Source organism: Phacochoerus africanus, chromosome 15, assembly GCF_016906955.1.
Source record: "Phacochoerus africanus isolate WHEZ1 chromosome 15, ROS_Pafr_v1, whole genome shotgun sequence".
Lineage (NCBI taxonomy): Eukaryota > Metazoa > Chordata > Mammalia > Artiodactyla > Suidae > Phacochoerus > Phacochoerus africanus.
Genome location: NC_062558.1, coordinates 21,420,846 through 21,436,175, shown reverse-complemented (window position 1 = coordinate 21,436,175; position 15,330 = coordinate 21,420,846).

The window sequence follows — 15,330 nt, the reverse complement described above, 5'->3', positions numbered from 1 at the left end:
TTCCTCATTTGAGGTAAAAGCTTTCTTCCACACAAAAGAAAGAAATGGATTTTACTATTTTTTGCTTTTTAATTTATTTCTATTTTTTAATGACCACATCCATGGCATATGTGTGTGGCTAAGGACTGAAGCTGAGCTGTAGCTATGCCAGATACTTTAACCCACAGTACAGGGCTGGGGATCAAACCTGCACCTCTGCAGCAAGCCAAGCTGCTGCAGTTGGATTCTTAACCCACTGAGCCACAGTGGGAACTCCAAGAAATGGATTTTTGGGGGTCCTTTTTTTGAGGGGGTGCACTCAAGGCATATGGAGGTTCCCAGGCTAGGGGTCAAATGGGAGCTGTAACTGCCAGCCTACACTACAGACTCACAGCAGCGCTGGATCCAAGTCGAATCTGCGACCTACACCACAGCTCATGGCAATGCTGGACCCTTAATCCACTGAGCGAGGGCAGGGATCGAACCCTTGTCCTCATGGATGCTAGTTGGGTTCGTTAATTATTGAGCCACAATGAGAACTCAAAAAAATGGAAATTTTTTTTTTTTTGTCGTTTTGCCTTTTCGAGGGCTGCTTCCCACGGCATATGGAGGTTCCCAGGCTAGGGATCGAATCGGAGCTGTAGCTGCCAGCCTATGCCAGAGCCACAGCAACATGGGATCCAAGCCGCGTCTGCAACCTACACCACAGCTCACGGCAACGCCGGATCGTTAACCCACTGAGCAAGGCCAGGGATCGAACCCACAACCTCATGGCTCCTAGTTGGATTCGTTAACCACTGAGCCACGACAGGAATGCCCCCATAAATCTATAGACTTACAAAATCAGATGTTTACCACAAAGGCCTTCAGACGTTACTGAGTCAGTGCAAGGGAAGGAAATGCCACCATAAGCACTTTGGACACATCTGCTGCATTAATCATAAAACAGCAGTGATCCAGGAGGAACATCTTTTATATACAAGCCACTGTTCTGGATGCTGAACTTGTCTTGGCTGGATTCCGTTTGATTTCTACACTCAAAAATGATATTCATAAATAAACACAATACACAGCTAAACAAGTAAGTCCTGTCATAAAACCATCATTACTATGGAGGGCAAAGGAGGGGAAGTCATCTAAGAAATAATTTCTAACCTTAATTGAGCTTATTTTCTGTTTTGGTCCAACTTTCTTGTACAGTTAAGAGTTTAGAATGTGAACCTAGTGTGAACTGTTCCATGGATACAACCCAATTCCTGATGGTTGTAGGATCAGCTCATTTCTCCTCAAACAAGGCAGAGGCCTGGAGCCTCACACCCACAGCCCCCAGCACACTGTCCTCTAGCAGGTGTCACTGTTTATCAATGTCTTACTTCAGTGTTTCGAGGCTTAGCTGAGGGGAATATAATGTGATAAATCGCAGTAGACAAATGTCAGAAAAGATACCAGAAACAAAATACCCCCTTATACTTGCAGACATTTGTTATAGACTTCCAGGTCAGAAATGGACAGTGTAAAGTAGCATTCACTGTCTCTCTTCAGGAGAAAGAGCCATTTTTAGTTGTAATCATCATAAACCCTTTTTGTGAGCACGAGGGGCCCTGTATGCTCGTTATCAAGCATCTAAAAACCTCCAAAGCTATGCTGCCATTTGTTTCGTTGTGTTTGTTTTGTCCCCAAGAGAAGGGATGTAACTCCCTTCTGGGTTCTCCTGTATGGGACTCTCAAACACACGACCACTTTATAGGGACCCTTTCTTATGACGTGTGCTTTTCACCGAGCTTTTATTAAACACCTGCAATGTGCCCGGAATGGGTTACATACAGAACCGTGTGTCAGAAAATGTTCAAGGTGGGTTTATTGGCTCTCCTCCCTAGGCTGGAATAAAGCCAGGCACAGCCACTCATAGAGGTGGAAAGGGGCTATGCAGATTGAGCCAGCACCGTGCCCTGCTTTTCAGCATTCTATTTAGAAGAAACATCTCCTCGTGCTGATACCAGAGACCACAGGCAATGGGGACATGGCCTTATTAAGGGTCCTGTCAGGAGGACAAAAGCATCTGGCGGGGGGTGGGGTGGGGGAGACAGAGGGTCAGACCATGTATCTTCCTGACCTCTTCCTCCCAAGGAGTGAGGTTTTGCTTTAAAGGGAAGGAGACCCAAGGAATCATAAGCCCAAGTCAACAGTCAAAGTTGTGTGTGTGTGTCTGTGTGTGTGTGTGTGAGTTAAACCTAATGCACAAACCATCCATCAAAGCCCAGAAAGGGCCACAGCAAGTGCCACAGAGGCACACCTGACTAGAGCACCCCCAGCCCTAGGGCTCTGTGATGATGTACAAAGCGGTCACCTATGTCCCTGACACTGGGCCCGCTCCCTCACGGTAGCCAAGAAACATGTTTTAAATTGAATCAAATTTAATGTCATATTCTTTTCTCCTTTTCTCTGTAACAACAGAACAGGCAGCTCTGCTTTGGAAAAGAAGAGGAACAGAAAGTGTGAAATCTCAAGAGAAACATCTATCAGGGGGAAAAGAAATGTATATTAGTTCCATGAAGTCACAACACTGCTTTCTAAGCACTAGGAAGCCTGTCTGAGCAAAGCTGATGCCCGCGGCTCGTGCTTGTAGCTGCAGCTTGTGAAGTCATGAGCGCTGGAGGGAGCAGTCACGTGCCTGCTCAGACTCTTGAGGTCTGCAGGATCAGAGCTACTCAGATGCTCTGGGTTCTCTGGGTTCCTGCTACTGAAACACTCCCTCACCCCCAGCCAGCCCCCCGACCCCACAAGCAGGAATCACACCAGAAATAGCTTCATCTTGGAATCCAGGACACCCAGGCTGCCTATTTGAACGAATGAATGCACTGATTCTTAAAGAGACCCAGATAAGACAAATTCCAACAATTACACAGCTTCCTGCCCTGAAATCTGGGTTCTTCTCAAGATGACAATACACACACAGGCAATAAGACTCAGTCCTGGGTCCTCCCTCCGAACCCTCTCGGTGCCACCAGCCTGGGCCATTTCCAAGCACCCCACTGGGCCAGGCTCCATCCCTGCTGCTTCCTCTTTCTTTCCCTTCTTCCTGCTGCTCCTAGCTCACCCCCTCCTCCTTCATTTTAGGTATCAATTCCTCCAGAATCCTTTCCTGACTCCTTGAGTTGGGGTAAAATGTGCATCCACCCCTCAGACATGCACCTGTCCTGTCCTCACAGTAATGCCTGGTGTGTGACATTCTGCCTCCACAGGTATATACACTCTGCACACCTTCCCCCGGATCACACACCAGGTGGCTGTGAGGTCTCATGGGGCCTGGTGACCATGTTATTCTCGCTCAGAATATTTTCTCAGGACATAGCTTTGTACCTGGCACACAGTAAGAATTCAGTCAACAATGCACCTAAATAGGTTGGAACTGCAATAAGGAGCTGAAAGTGGTTTAACAAATATATATTTCTTTTTTCACTTGAGTAACACCCATCAGGGGACCATTTTCAAAGGTCTAAAGAATCTGAGGCATGTCCCTAGCTGCCACAAGTGAGGAAAGGGCTGTGGCGCTAACAAACAGAAACAGGTGCTTATAGGTGCCTCGTGGTCTCTTCCCAGGTTCCTGCAGCCACCAGCCAACGCTTCCTCCTCCATCTGCTCTGACTCCCTGCTTCTCATGCTCACATAATCTGACCTCGTTCTGTAGACCGATAGGTCCTCAGAGAAACCCCTGAACAGACCACTCTGCGACCAAGATCCTTCCCTGGTCAGCCAACTCACGTCTGCTTTGTGTGTCTCCAGGACACAGTTCCAGCTGCTTTGTTGAGAGCACACGGCCTGTGTCATGGCCCTGCCCCCTGCTTAGCCTCCTCTCATCAATCTATGCCTCAAAATGTATGTTCCAGCAAGACCAGGCCATTGCTGCCATTGCTGTCATCTATCTACAAATACCTAAGTAACAAATGAAAACACAGGTGATATTAAGTCACTTGTATACCTAAATCATAAATTCTACAAGAATTTAGAATTTGTAGAAGAGTACCCCAAATCTACCACATCCTTCCACATTTTCCTCAGTGTGTGGGCATTCGTAGGTTGCCCTCTTTCTTCTTTGTAAGGCTATTTGATGTTCATTTCACACTGATTTCATCCAGGTAGGACTTTTAGAGACTTGTTTCATCTGTGTTGAATGGTTAGTAAGGAAGGAAATCAGTGTTTAAGGGCTTTGGTCTCCAACACACTGGAGGTGTCCTAATGCAGATGAGGAAGCCACCACCTCCTCTGCACTCGGTGCACCAGGGTGCTGGGCATGGCCAAGACTTGGCAGGAGCTCCTCCTCCTGATGTCCTGGCACCCACTGCCCACAGGTGTGCTTGCTGGTGCAGACCCCTTCTACCGAGACAGCCCCCCTCTAGTTGTGAACACAACGAAAGCATTATTTAGGACAATTGCTATATATTTCAATTAGACCTACATGGAAATAAAAACCTACCCAGAACTTCCCCCTCTCCTGCATGTTTAGAGAACTGCACACACTTTGTGGAATGACACGCAATGGGAGGACCAGCCTGCGGAGACGCAGGTGTGAAGTAGAGACGTGCATATGTGTAAGCTAGAAACTTTTAGCTGCTGAGTATATTGGGGACAGCGCAGGTGAGTGTGGCTGTCCTGCTAGAAGGTTCCAACCCCTTCTACACAACTACTGTTTATTTAAGGCTGTCTCACTTGACTTGAGCTCCAGTCACTGTGACAAAAACAAATGGATGTCCTTATATTATTTTAGTTGGAATTTGGTCGTTAAATTTTAAAGCGTACTGAATTATTAACAATTCTTCCCCCTGGACATACTTGTCTTCAACTTAACATATTCAAATGTCTCTTCTTAAGAGGGTGCTGAGTATGTTAGAACTTGTCTCGGATGCTTTTCAGCAAATATGTATAGAACATGCAGATAACTACAGAAGGCATCACAAACTTTGGACCTGAGATGGTTTCCCATCCTTCCCACATCACAAGCTCAAATGTCAGTCTCTCAGCACATCATGTGTTTTCCATTGAGCAGTGTCCCTGGTGTTCACAAACTCAATCACTTTTCAGTAAGATTCTGACATGATCTCATTCTGCAGCTCTGAATTTCCTTTCTGCTGCTTTTGGCTTTGCTTGCTTAAAAATCCTGCCATGTTTTGGTAATGTATCAGCAGGTTTTATCCTCCTCATGGGTGAAACAAACACTTATCTGGGAAGTGAAGTGCTTCACACTGATTCCAGTGGAGCTGAGATGTTCTTGTGTAGTTATTTTCATGCCAAGGATAAGCTTTAGTTTAAGACAGATGTGAAACCCACTGACTCACTTGACAGTTTATTTGTATCAAATACTCAATTCTGGATTTCCTTAAAAATTAAGACTTCTTAACCTTCAAACTTACCCTTTCCCCCCAGTTTGCATCACATTTGTGTACTTATTATATCCACAGAATGCTTACATATAAAAATCACCCCTTCTCCTAGTTTCAAAGAAGATGCATACAGGTCATTGCTGCAAGGTAAAAGTGATTTTGGAGTTCCCATTGTGGCTCAGCAGTAATGAACCCGACTAGTATACATGAGGATGGAGGTTCGATCCCTGGCCTGCTCAGGTGGTTAAGGATCTGGCATTGCCATGAGCTGGTGTGTAGATTGCAGAGGTGGCTCTGATCCTGTGTTGCTGTGGCTGTGGTGTAGACCAGTAGCAGCAGTTCCAATTTGACCTCTAACCTGGGAACTTCCATATGCTACATAAGTGGCCCTAAAAAGCAAAAAAAGAAAAAAGAAAAAAAAAAGGGACTTTTGTCTCCATGGTTTGCCCCTGATCACAAAGCAAACAGGAGACAAGAGGATGAAGGTGCATTTAGAACAGCAACTTGCCAGAACTCGAGGTGTTCCCCAGTTATGGCTGTGTATCAGCCAGCTCTCCAGAAAAGAAGAACCAGGCTCCTTCCTTAGGAGCAGATTAAGTAAGGTCTGGCTCACGTGGTGACAAAGGCTGAGATGCTCAGTAGCCGCTGTCCGCAAACTGCAGGAGCAGGAGAGGGGGTATGATTTAGTGCCAGTCTGTAGTTGCACAGCAGAAGATGTGTGCCTCTCGCCAGACACAGAAAATCCCCTGCCCCTTTGGTCTGCTGGGGCCCTCGATGGGCTGGGTGATGCCCACCTGCGTGGGCAAGGGATCTTCTCTACTGGGTCCACCTACTCAAACACCAATGCCTTCCAGAAACGCCCACATGAACATGCTTAGAGAGGATGGTGTCTTCACCACGTGGGCGCCCCTTAGCCCGGGGAAGTTGCACCTAAAATTGAGCGTCACAGTCTGTCTTCAGATCTTTCTCATAGCTGAGGCTTTAGTGCTTCAGAAAATGCAAAGGGTGCTAACCTTCAAGCAGATGAATGAGGAGGGAGACGCAGAGACAGGGAGTGTCCATGCTAGCCTCCGTCCTCAGGCAGAGGAACAAGAGCCTGTGCATGGGCCACCGGTGGCCTGGGCAGTGCCCTCCGTGGCCGAGGAAGAAGCTCCTCTTGCCTGAGATGAAGGTCACAGACGGCAGTGACCCCAGGGGTCTGCTGTGACCCAGCTCATCCTGCCTCCTTTCATCTTGACTGACAGTTTCCGAGCCGTGACACAGTCTATCAGCCTCAAGCAGCAACCATCCCACTTAACAGCCTGCATGTGCACACACCTTTCAGAACATCCCTTCCACTGATTTTCTCAACAACCCTGCAAGAGACAACAATACTATCCTGCAGCTGTGGCAACAGGATCAGAAAGGTGCAAGGTTCTATCAGTCACACCTTAACTGGTGGAGCCAGGACACAAACTCTGGCCATCTGATTCCAAACCATACAACTGTCCCCTACCCCTCCACGCCCTGCTGTCCCCACTGCAGGTGACGATGCCACCTCCTTGAGAGACCATTATGCCTGTTCCCTCTCTGGTTCTTCTGAGCTACTCTGTTCTTGCCATCGTGTCAGCATGCAAACCGCAGTGGACTTTGGTCCAGGAGCCCTGACTTGCATTTCAGAGTCCCTTTGAAGGCTTGGTGACTAATTATCTCTATACCTGACACCCCAGGCCACCCAGACATTTTGAATTCAGAGGACCACCCCCTCAGTCTATTTAACAAGGGCAGAGCCTCAGGTGGTACCTTGTAGGAATGGAGGATCCTTGCTTTCTTGTTAACTCCAAGGTGAGAGATGGCGACTGGGGAAACAACAAGCTCCCATCTGCCTCAGGAACAGGTTTTTTTTGAGATGTCTGATAAGGGCTGCTCAGACAATGCCTGTGGGACTTGGAGTTCCATTTAGAGAGGCAGAGGCACACTCTGTTTTGTTTGAATTCCACACATTTGTATTAGAGGTTCAGAGGTGGTCCTGCTGGCGGACTCAGGTGATGCTGACGTGCCTGTTTGAGGCGAGGCCACAGGCTGAGCTGGGACGCACTGCCTTCCCAGCAGGCCCGGTGGGACATGTCGGCCCCAAGGCCAAGGTGCAGGTGGTGCTGGCAGAGGGGCTGTGACTCAACGTGGCTCCAGCTTCCTACAGTCTCTCACTAGTTTGTTTGCCCTGTACCAAATCTCACCTGGCGATTTTTCTATCCAATAGCTTTCGTTATTAAAAATGTCTTGGGGAGTTCCTGCTGTGGCTCAGTGGTAACAAACCTGACTCGTATCCATGAGGATGCAGGTTCAATCCCTGGCTTCCTCAGTGGGTTAGGTATCCAGCATTGCCTTGAGCTGTGGTTTAGGTCACAGATGCAGCTCAGATCTGGGGTTGCTATGGCTGTGGTGTAGGCTGGCAGCTGTAGCTCCGATTTGACCCCTAGCCTGGGAATTTCCATATACCCCAAGTGCAGCCCTAAAAAGCAAAAACAAACAAAAAAACAAACAAACAAACAAAGGCTCTTTTGCCCTTATTCAATTAGATGATAAACAGTGTGAAACTGGTGACCCTGTGTAAATTGTATTAATGACTCAATTGTCAAGTCTTACTCTGTGCAGGGGCCTGATTCAGTCATGGGACTTGTCTAAGCCAAAATCTAATATAATAACAAAAAAAGGGTTTTGCAGAGTTCCCATCATGGTGCAGTGGAAACGAATCCAACTAGGAACCATGAGGTTGCGGGTTTGATCTCTGGCTTCGCTCAGTGGGTTAAGGATCCGGTGTTGCCGTGAGCTGTGGTGTAGGTCACAGATGTGGCTTGGATTCCAAGTTGCTGTGGCTGTGGTGTAGGCTGGCAGCTACAGCTCTGATTAGACCCCTAGCATGGGAACCTCTCTATGCTGCGGGTGCGGCGCTGAAAAGCAAAAAAAAAAAGAGGGTTTGCTAAATGTGAATTTTTTCATATCTAAGAGCACTGCATATACAAAGAACAAGAATAAACTTTTATCATGTCTTGGAAGGTTTCTGGAATATAGAGCTTATTGTCAGGAAGAGTTTAAAAATTTCAAATGGATTTCTCAATTACATAATCTTGAATTTCCCTCAAACTCAGCAAGGTAACCTATGAAAATAGCTTTTCTCTATAAATATCCATGCTTCATCTGTTATTTCCTGGTAGAACATTTTTAGAAACACATATTTTTCTTTATTGCTTCATGTTGTGCTGTACCTTGCAGGCCTGTAGGCCTGAACATGCCCAGCCTCCAGATTGGCAGGGACAGCAATGGTTTTGTGAATGGGGTGTGGGGGAGCTTACCCTTCTGAAACAAAGGTCCTAGAGCAAGTCCCGCCATGTACAGCAGATGGTGAACTAGAGTTGGGGGTGGGAGCAGTCATGTTCACTACTGGGGAACTGATGTCATTGGCTCATCATTTACCAGGGAAGCCAGCAGCTGGAGCAGGGGTCAAGCAGTGAGCAGTGACTAGTGACTGGACCTCATAATTAAGAGGATTGAAAGGTCGCATGAGAGAAGCAGGCCCTGGTGAGGCAGAGGACAGACAGAGAGCAAGAGAATAGACATCCTGAGTGACATGATATGCAGGTCACTTCTTCCACATCCAAACAATGAGGCCTCCGCAGTGTATTTCTGAACCCTGAAGTGCTTGCATGGATTTGAGCTCCTCAAGCTGGTAGAGGTCTCAGTGAAGGAGCCTGTGACTTTCTGAAGTGTTCAGCAGATTTAGATTTCTGGTCATTAAATGTGTTTGGTGTCCACCTTGATGATGGACACAAGGCCTCAGGAAAGTCACTGTGGTATCCTGTCAACATCTGCACACAGGCTCCTCCACCTCCTCCTCTGTCCCCAGGGCGACCTGCTGTGAAACTCCTGGACAGGAGGAGACTCATCAGTGATGTTCTCCGCCAGGCTCCTGTGCCAGCCAGCCCCAGACCAAGGCATTTAAGTTCCTGGATCCAAGGGCCCATGGTGATTTCACAGAGGGGGTCTCAGTCTATGACCTCCTAAAGCTCTGTGAGGCATTATATTTGGGATAAATTGCATATGTAGATGGACAGCATAGACAGGGAAATGGTAAGTGTTTTGCCCAGTACAAAATAGACAAGAACTTCCAATACTTTCCCAGGTAATATAATATGAAGGTATAAAAATCTCTCTTGTGCTTTCAAGGAGTTTATACTTATAGACAAAGTTTGATCTCCAACTCCTGTGAATTTAAGAAAGTCAAAGATCTCAAATATTGCGGTGGATTTTTGAACTAAATCATTCTACCAGCTCTAAGCATTGAACAGAAGTCATGCCTCTTGAGGAGGTTCTCGATGGAATCTGTGATTAGTCTACTTACCAGATAACTAATGTCATGCTTTAGTGAAATATTTGAGCATATTACAGTTATTTTTCAAAAGTTTCTAAAATCTTGCTGTTGATGCAGAAAGAAAAGTAAATTGAAATTCAATTAGCCTCTACTTTTAGAACTCTTTTTTTTTTTTTTTGGAGTGAGAATTTTTAAAAATTTTTTCTTTTATTTTCCCACTGTACAGCAAGGGGGTCAGGTTATCCTTACATGTATACATTACAATTACATTTTTTTCCCCCACCCTTTGTTCTGTTGCAACATGAGTATCTAGACAAAGTTCTCAATGCTATTCAGCAGGATCTCCTTGTATATCTATTCTAAGTTGTGTCTGATAAGTCCAAGCTCCCAATCCCTCCCACTCCCTCCCCCTCCCATCAGGCAGCCACAAGTCTTTTCTCCAAATCCATTATTTTCTTTTCTGAGGAGATGTTCATTTGTGCTGGATATTAGATTCCAGTTATAAGTGATATCATATGGTATTTGTCTTTGTCTTTCTGGCTCATTTCACTCAGTATGAGATTCTCTAGTTCCATCCATGTTGCTGCAAATGGCATCATGTCATTCTTTTTTATGGCTGAGTAGTATTCCATTGTGTATATATACCACCTCTTCCGAATCCAATCATCTGTCGACGGACATTTGGGTTGTTTCCATGTCTTGGCTATTGTGAATAGTGCTGCAATGAACATGTGGGTGCATGTGTCTCTTTTAAGTAGAGTTTTGTCTGGATAGATGCCCAAGAGTGGGATTGCGGGGTCATATGGAAGTTCTATGTATAGATTTCTAAGGTATCTCCAAACTGTTCTCCATAGTGGCTGTACCAGTTGACATTCCCACCAACAGTGCAGGAGGGTTCCCTTTTCTCCACAGCCCCTCCAGCACTTGTTATTTGTGGACTTCTTAATGAACTCTTTTTATTATCAGGTTGAAAATATGCACCAACTGAATCCCCATTCTTTAGGGGCATGAATTTTCAGGAGTCTCCCAAACTGAACAGGCATATATGAAACCTTGGAAGAATGGTTCACTAGTGGAAAAGAACTGAGCAATGTTAGTAGACCACGTACAAGTGCAGCAATTTGAATGATAACTCATACCAACTTGACCTCCAGTTCTGGGAATTTGCTTTATCCCATCCCTCACACCTGCACATGTCTCAGGTCTCAGGAGCAGCTGACTAGACCCAGGAGAAGAAAAAGTGACCAGTGACTGAGATACAGACTACTATCTGACCCACAGCTTCGTGCCTTCACTAAGGTTCTCTTTAAAGCAGAACTGGATAAAAGATTATTTCCAAGATATATAAGGAAACCCAGTTTAAGAAGGTGAGCAAAGGGAGTTCCCGTCGTGGCGCAGTGGTTAACGAATCCGCCTAGGAACCATGAGGTTGCGGGTTCGGTTCCTGCCCTTGCTCAGTGGGTTAACGATCCGGCGTTGCCGTGAGCTGTGGTGTAGGTTGCAGACGCGGCTTGGATCCCGCATTGCTGTGGCTCTGGCGTAGGTCAGTGGCTACAGCTCCGATTCGACCCCTAGCCTGGGAACCTCCATATGCCGCGGGAGCGGCCCAAGAAATAGCAACAACAACAACAACAAAGACAAAAGACAAAAAAAAAAAAAAAAGAAGGTGAACAAAGGACTTCACCGAAGAGTTTACCTAATGCGTGGTGAGAAAACAAAATCATTGCTAGTCCTCAGGAAAATGCAGCTGAAGGCACAGCACATTCTACTGCACTCTCATCCAAATGTGAAAAAGAGGCATTTACTATGAGGTTACCACCTCACAACTGTCAGAATGGCCATCATTAACAAGTGAACAAACAGCAAATGCTGGAGAGGGTGTGGAGAAAAGGGAACCCTCCTGCACTGTTGGTGGGAGTGTAAATTGGCACAACCACTATGGAGAACACTATAGAGGTTCCTCAAAAAAACTAAAAGTAGAATTACCATATGACCCAGAAATCCCACTCCTGGGCATATATCTGGAGAAAACCATAATTCTAAAAGATACATGCACCCCAATATACACTGCAGCACTATTTACAATAGCTAGGACATGGAAGCAACCTAAATATCCATCAACAGAGGATTGGATAAAGATGTGGTACATAAACACAATGGAATATTACTCAGCCCCCCCAAAGGAACAAAATAATGCCATTTGCAGCAACATGGATGGACCTAGAGTTTATCATACTAGGTGAAGTAAGTCAGACTGAGAAAAATCATCACCATATGATATCACTTATATTTGGACGTTAAAAAATGATACAAAAACTTATTTACAAAATAAAACAGACTCATAGACTTTGAAAACAAACTTATGGTTACCAAAGCAGACATAGGTAGGTTGCGGGAAGGATGGACTGGGAATTTGGGAATGACAAGGCACACTTTTGTATGTGAAATGGATGGTCAGTGGGGACCTGCTGTATAGCACTCAGAACTATTCTCAATTTTCAGTGACAACCTATATAGGAATGGTTATATGTATATGTGTGGTTGAACCACTTTGTTATACAGAAGAAATTGTTATTTACAATTAACACAACATTGTAAATAAACTATATTTCAATAAAATAAAAAGCCGACCTCAATGAATTCATTTTCTATGGCGTTTGAGTCTCCTTTTTCATGTCAAGCATCTTCTGTTAGTTCCACGTGGCATTCTTAAGGCTTCATGCAGTGTTTTTCATTTGAAACCTATCATTGACCAAGCACAGCTCAGCTGCCATGTGCCTCATGTGAAAAATTTGAACTAAATGGCTTGACTGAGGCATCACCTGTCCCCAAGAACAGTATTTATTGTTTCCAGCAGATAAACTTGAAAGTGTCTTAGGTGGAGTCTAAATAGTTCTACTAGGCAGTCAAGTTGTATAAATGAGCTCAGTCTTACACTAAAATATCTCACACACTAGGCATAGATGATAAATTGATGAAAACACATGTAACGTTATTTATTAAGAGTAACAAAACACTTAGTTCAGTAATTGTCTGTTTCTTTGCATGTATCTTTAGTAGGATTGTAAAGTGTGTGTGTGTGTGTGTGTGGTGAAATCAGGCAGGCACGGGGCTACTGATTTCTTGTATAAAAGAAGTTTAAGTGTTCAAGCTATGTCATCTTATTTTTAAACTGGAGCAAAATTCCTTTACTGCCATAAGTAATATCAATAAGGCAAATAATAGAAGGACATTGTATTTAAATTCCAAATGTGTTCATTCCGTAAACATGTATCAAGTGACTATGAGTAATACACTGTCTAGACTACAGAGAGATACAGAAAGAATTTGAGAGGATAGTCTCTGGCTCTGAGAACATATGATACTGAATAAAAAATATCTAAGCCACCATGTAGAAATAAACATACCTCCTAATCTGGGTGAAACATTAACTGTACAAGCAACACCTCTTAATTACTTCCTTCTCCAGACTAACACAAATATTTCCAGTAATTCTGACTCACATAGAGATAGAAACAGCAAGAAGTAACAGAAGTAATTGCGTCATATCAGAGAATTATTTTCTAGTTCTGACATGAGGCAATTTACTTCTATTTCCAACTGTACAAAAAGTTATAATTGTGAAAGATCCATGTTAAATAGCATACAAAATTGGGATACAGTTTTATGCTGGAGAAAAAAACCCACAACTGCAAAGATGAGGTGTGTGAAATTTTGACCAACCACCCTTTGTACAAAGGGCACAGTGAATCACTTCTCTCTTGACTTTGAATCCAAAAAAACCCAATTAATTTTTGGAAGCTAGGTATAGACAGTCATAGACATCTATAATAAATTTTGGTAATACACAATCTGGACAGTCTCTTAAACAGTCACAGAGGTGTATTACAGGGGACTATATTTAGTTGTCTTTTTCAGTAGCTCTGTAACAATATTATTTTAAAAAATAGTCTACTAGATGAATGTGATAATCGGCATATTAGTCAAAGTAGAAGATCATAATTTATTTATCCACATTTAATATTATTAATTAAAGGTCTACATCTTCCTCCTGTTCCTATAAAAGTGCTATAATGCCTAATACTTCACTGGCACTTTTAAAATGTTTCTTGGGGAGTTCCCGTTGTGGCGCAGTGGTTAACGAATCCGACTAGGAACCATGAGGTTGAGGGTTTGATCCCTGGCCTTGCTCAGTGGGTTAAGGATCTAGAGTTGCCATGAGCTGTGGTGTGGGTCGCAGACACAGCTCGGATGGGATCCCGAGTTGCTGTGGCTCTGGCGTAGGCTGGCAGCTACAGCTCTGATTAGACCCCTAGCCTGGGAACCTCCATATCCCGTGGGAGCAGCCCCAGAAAAGGCAAAAAAAAAAAAAAAAATTTCTTGGAATAAACAAACTATAATAGTTAAATTTAACTGTTTAGAGTTTGATATTTATGAACTATTTCTCTAAAGGACTGAAATATTCTTGAGTGAGCATTATGCTTCTACAAAATACAAAATGGGACATTCTGATTGCTATAAATATTTGGAAAATACATATTTTTCAATAAATGTCCATTTTATTAAACAAATATGGGAGTAAATCAATATATTTATAATTTATATTTCTACTTTTTAAAGATAAAATGAGATTCCTAGTCTACATTTAAGAAAACTGGAGTTCCCATCGTGGCTCAGCAGTTAGTGAACCCGACTAGTACCCATGAGGACACAGGTTAGATCCCTGGCCTCGTTCAGCAGCTTAAAGATCTAGCATTGCTATGAGATCTGGTATAGGTCACAGACGCAGCTTGGACCTCATGTGGCTGTGGTGTGGGCCAGCGGCTATAGCTCCGATTCAACCCCTAGCCTGGGAACCTCCATATGCCACTGGTGTGGCCCTAAAAACACCCCCCCACCCCCCCCAAAAAAGAAAAGAAAACTCACTTGGCCAGATAATGTGAAAGATACTGGAAAAGGAACGTTATGGGTCGAAGAGTAAAGTATTTTAGGAAGCAGACTCATTTGGGGTATTAGAAGTAAGAAGACTTGGGTGGAGGGAACATTGCAGGTACAAAGTAACAGGAAAGACTATTCAATTGGACCTGGGAATTGATCCAGAAGAAAAAGCTGAAAATGACACAGGTGAGATTTCTGATACTTGGGAGAATAGTGGGAAATGGAAGTACTGAATTTTTTTTTAAAGGAGATAGAAAGGAAAAATTTGTTTTATGGTAAAGATAAGAAAAATGATTTTTCAAATGAAAAATTACTAGTATACCCCTCCGGGTGAAACAGTCAGTAGATCCTTGACAAATGTGGAACTGGAGGCCTGGAGTGAGAAGATGTCCACAGAGGGGGGTGGGTTAAAGTCTCAGATACTGAGATTCACCCAAAGAGACAGGGAGGGAGGGAAGAGGGGGAGGGAAGAAGGAGAGGGAGGGGCAGGGGAGGGAACTTGGGTGGGGAGATGGCAGTGCTTACAGAAGGCCCTGCAAATAGGGTGAGCCAAGGGACCAAAGGCAAAAAAGGTGCAAAAAGAACCCTTGTAGGCAGGGAGCAAACATGGGGCTGTTTGGATACTGACAAGGGGGAGGAACTGGTGAAGCTTAATGGAGAAGGTAAAAATAAGACTGACCAAAAGAT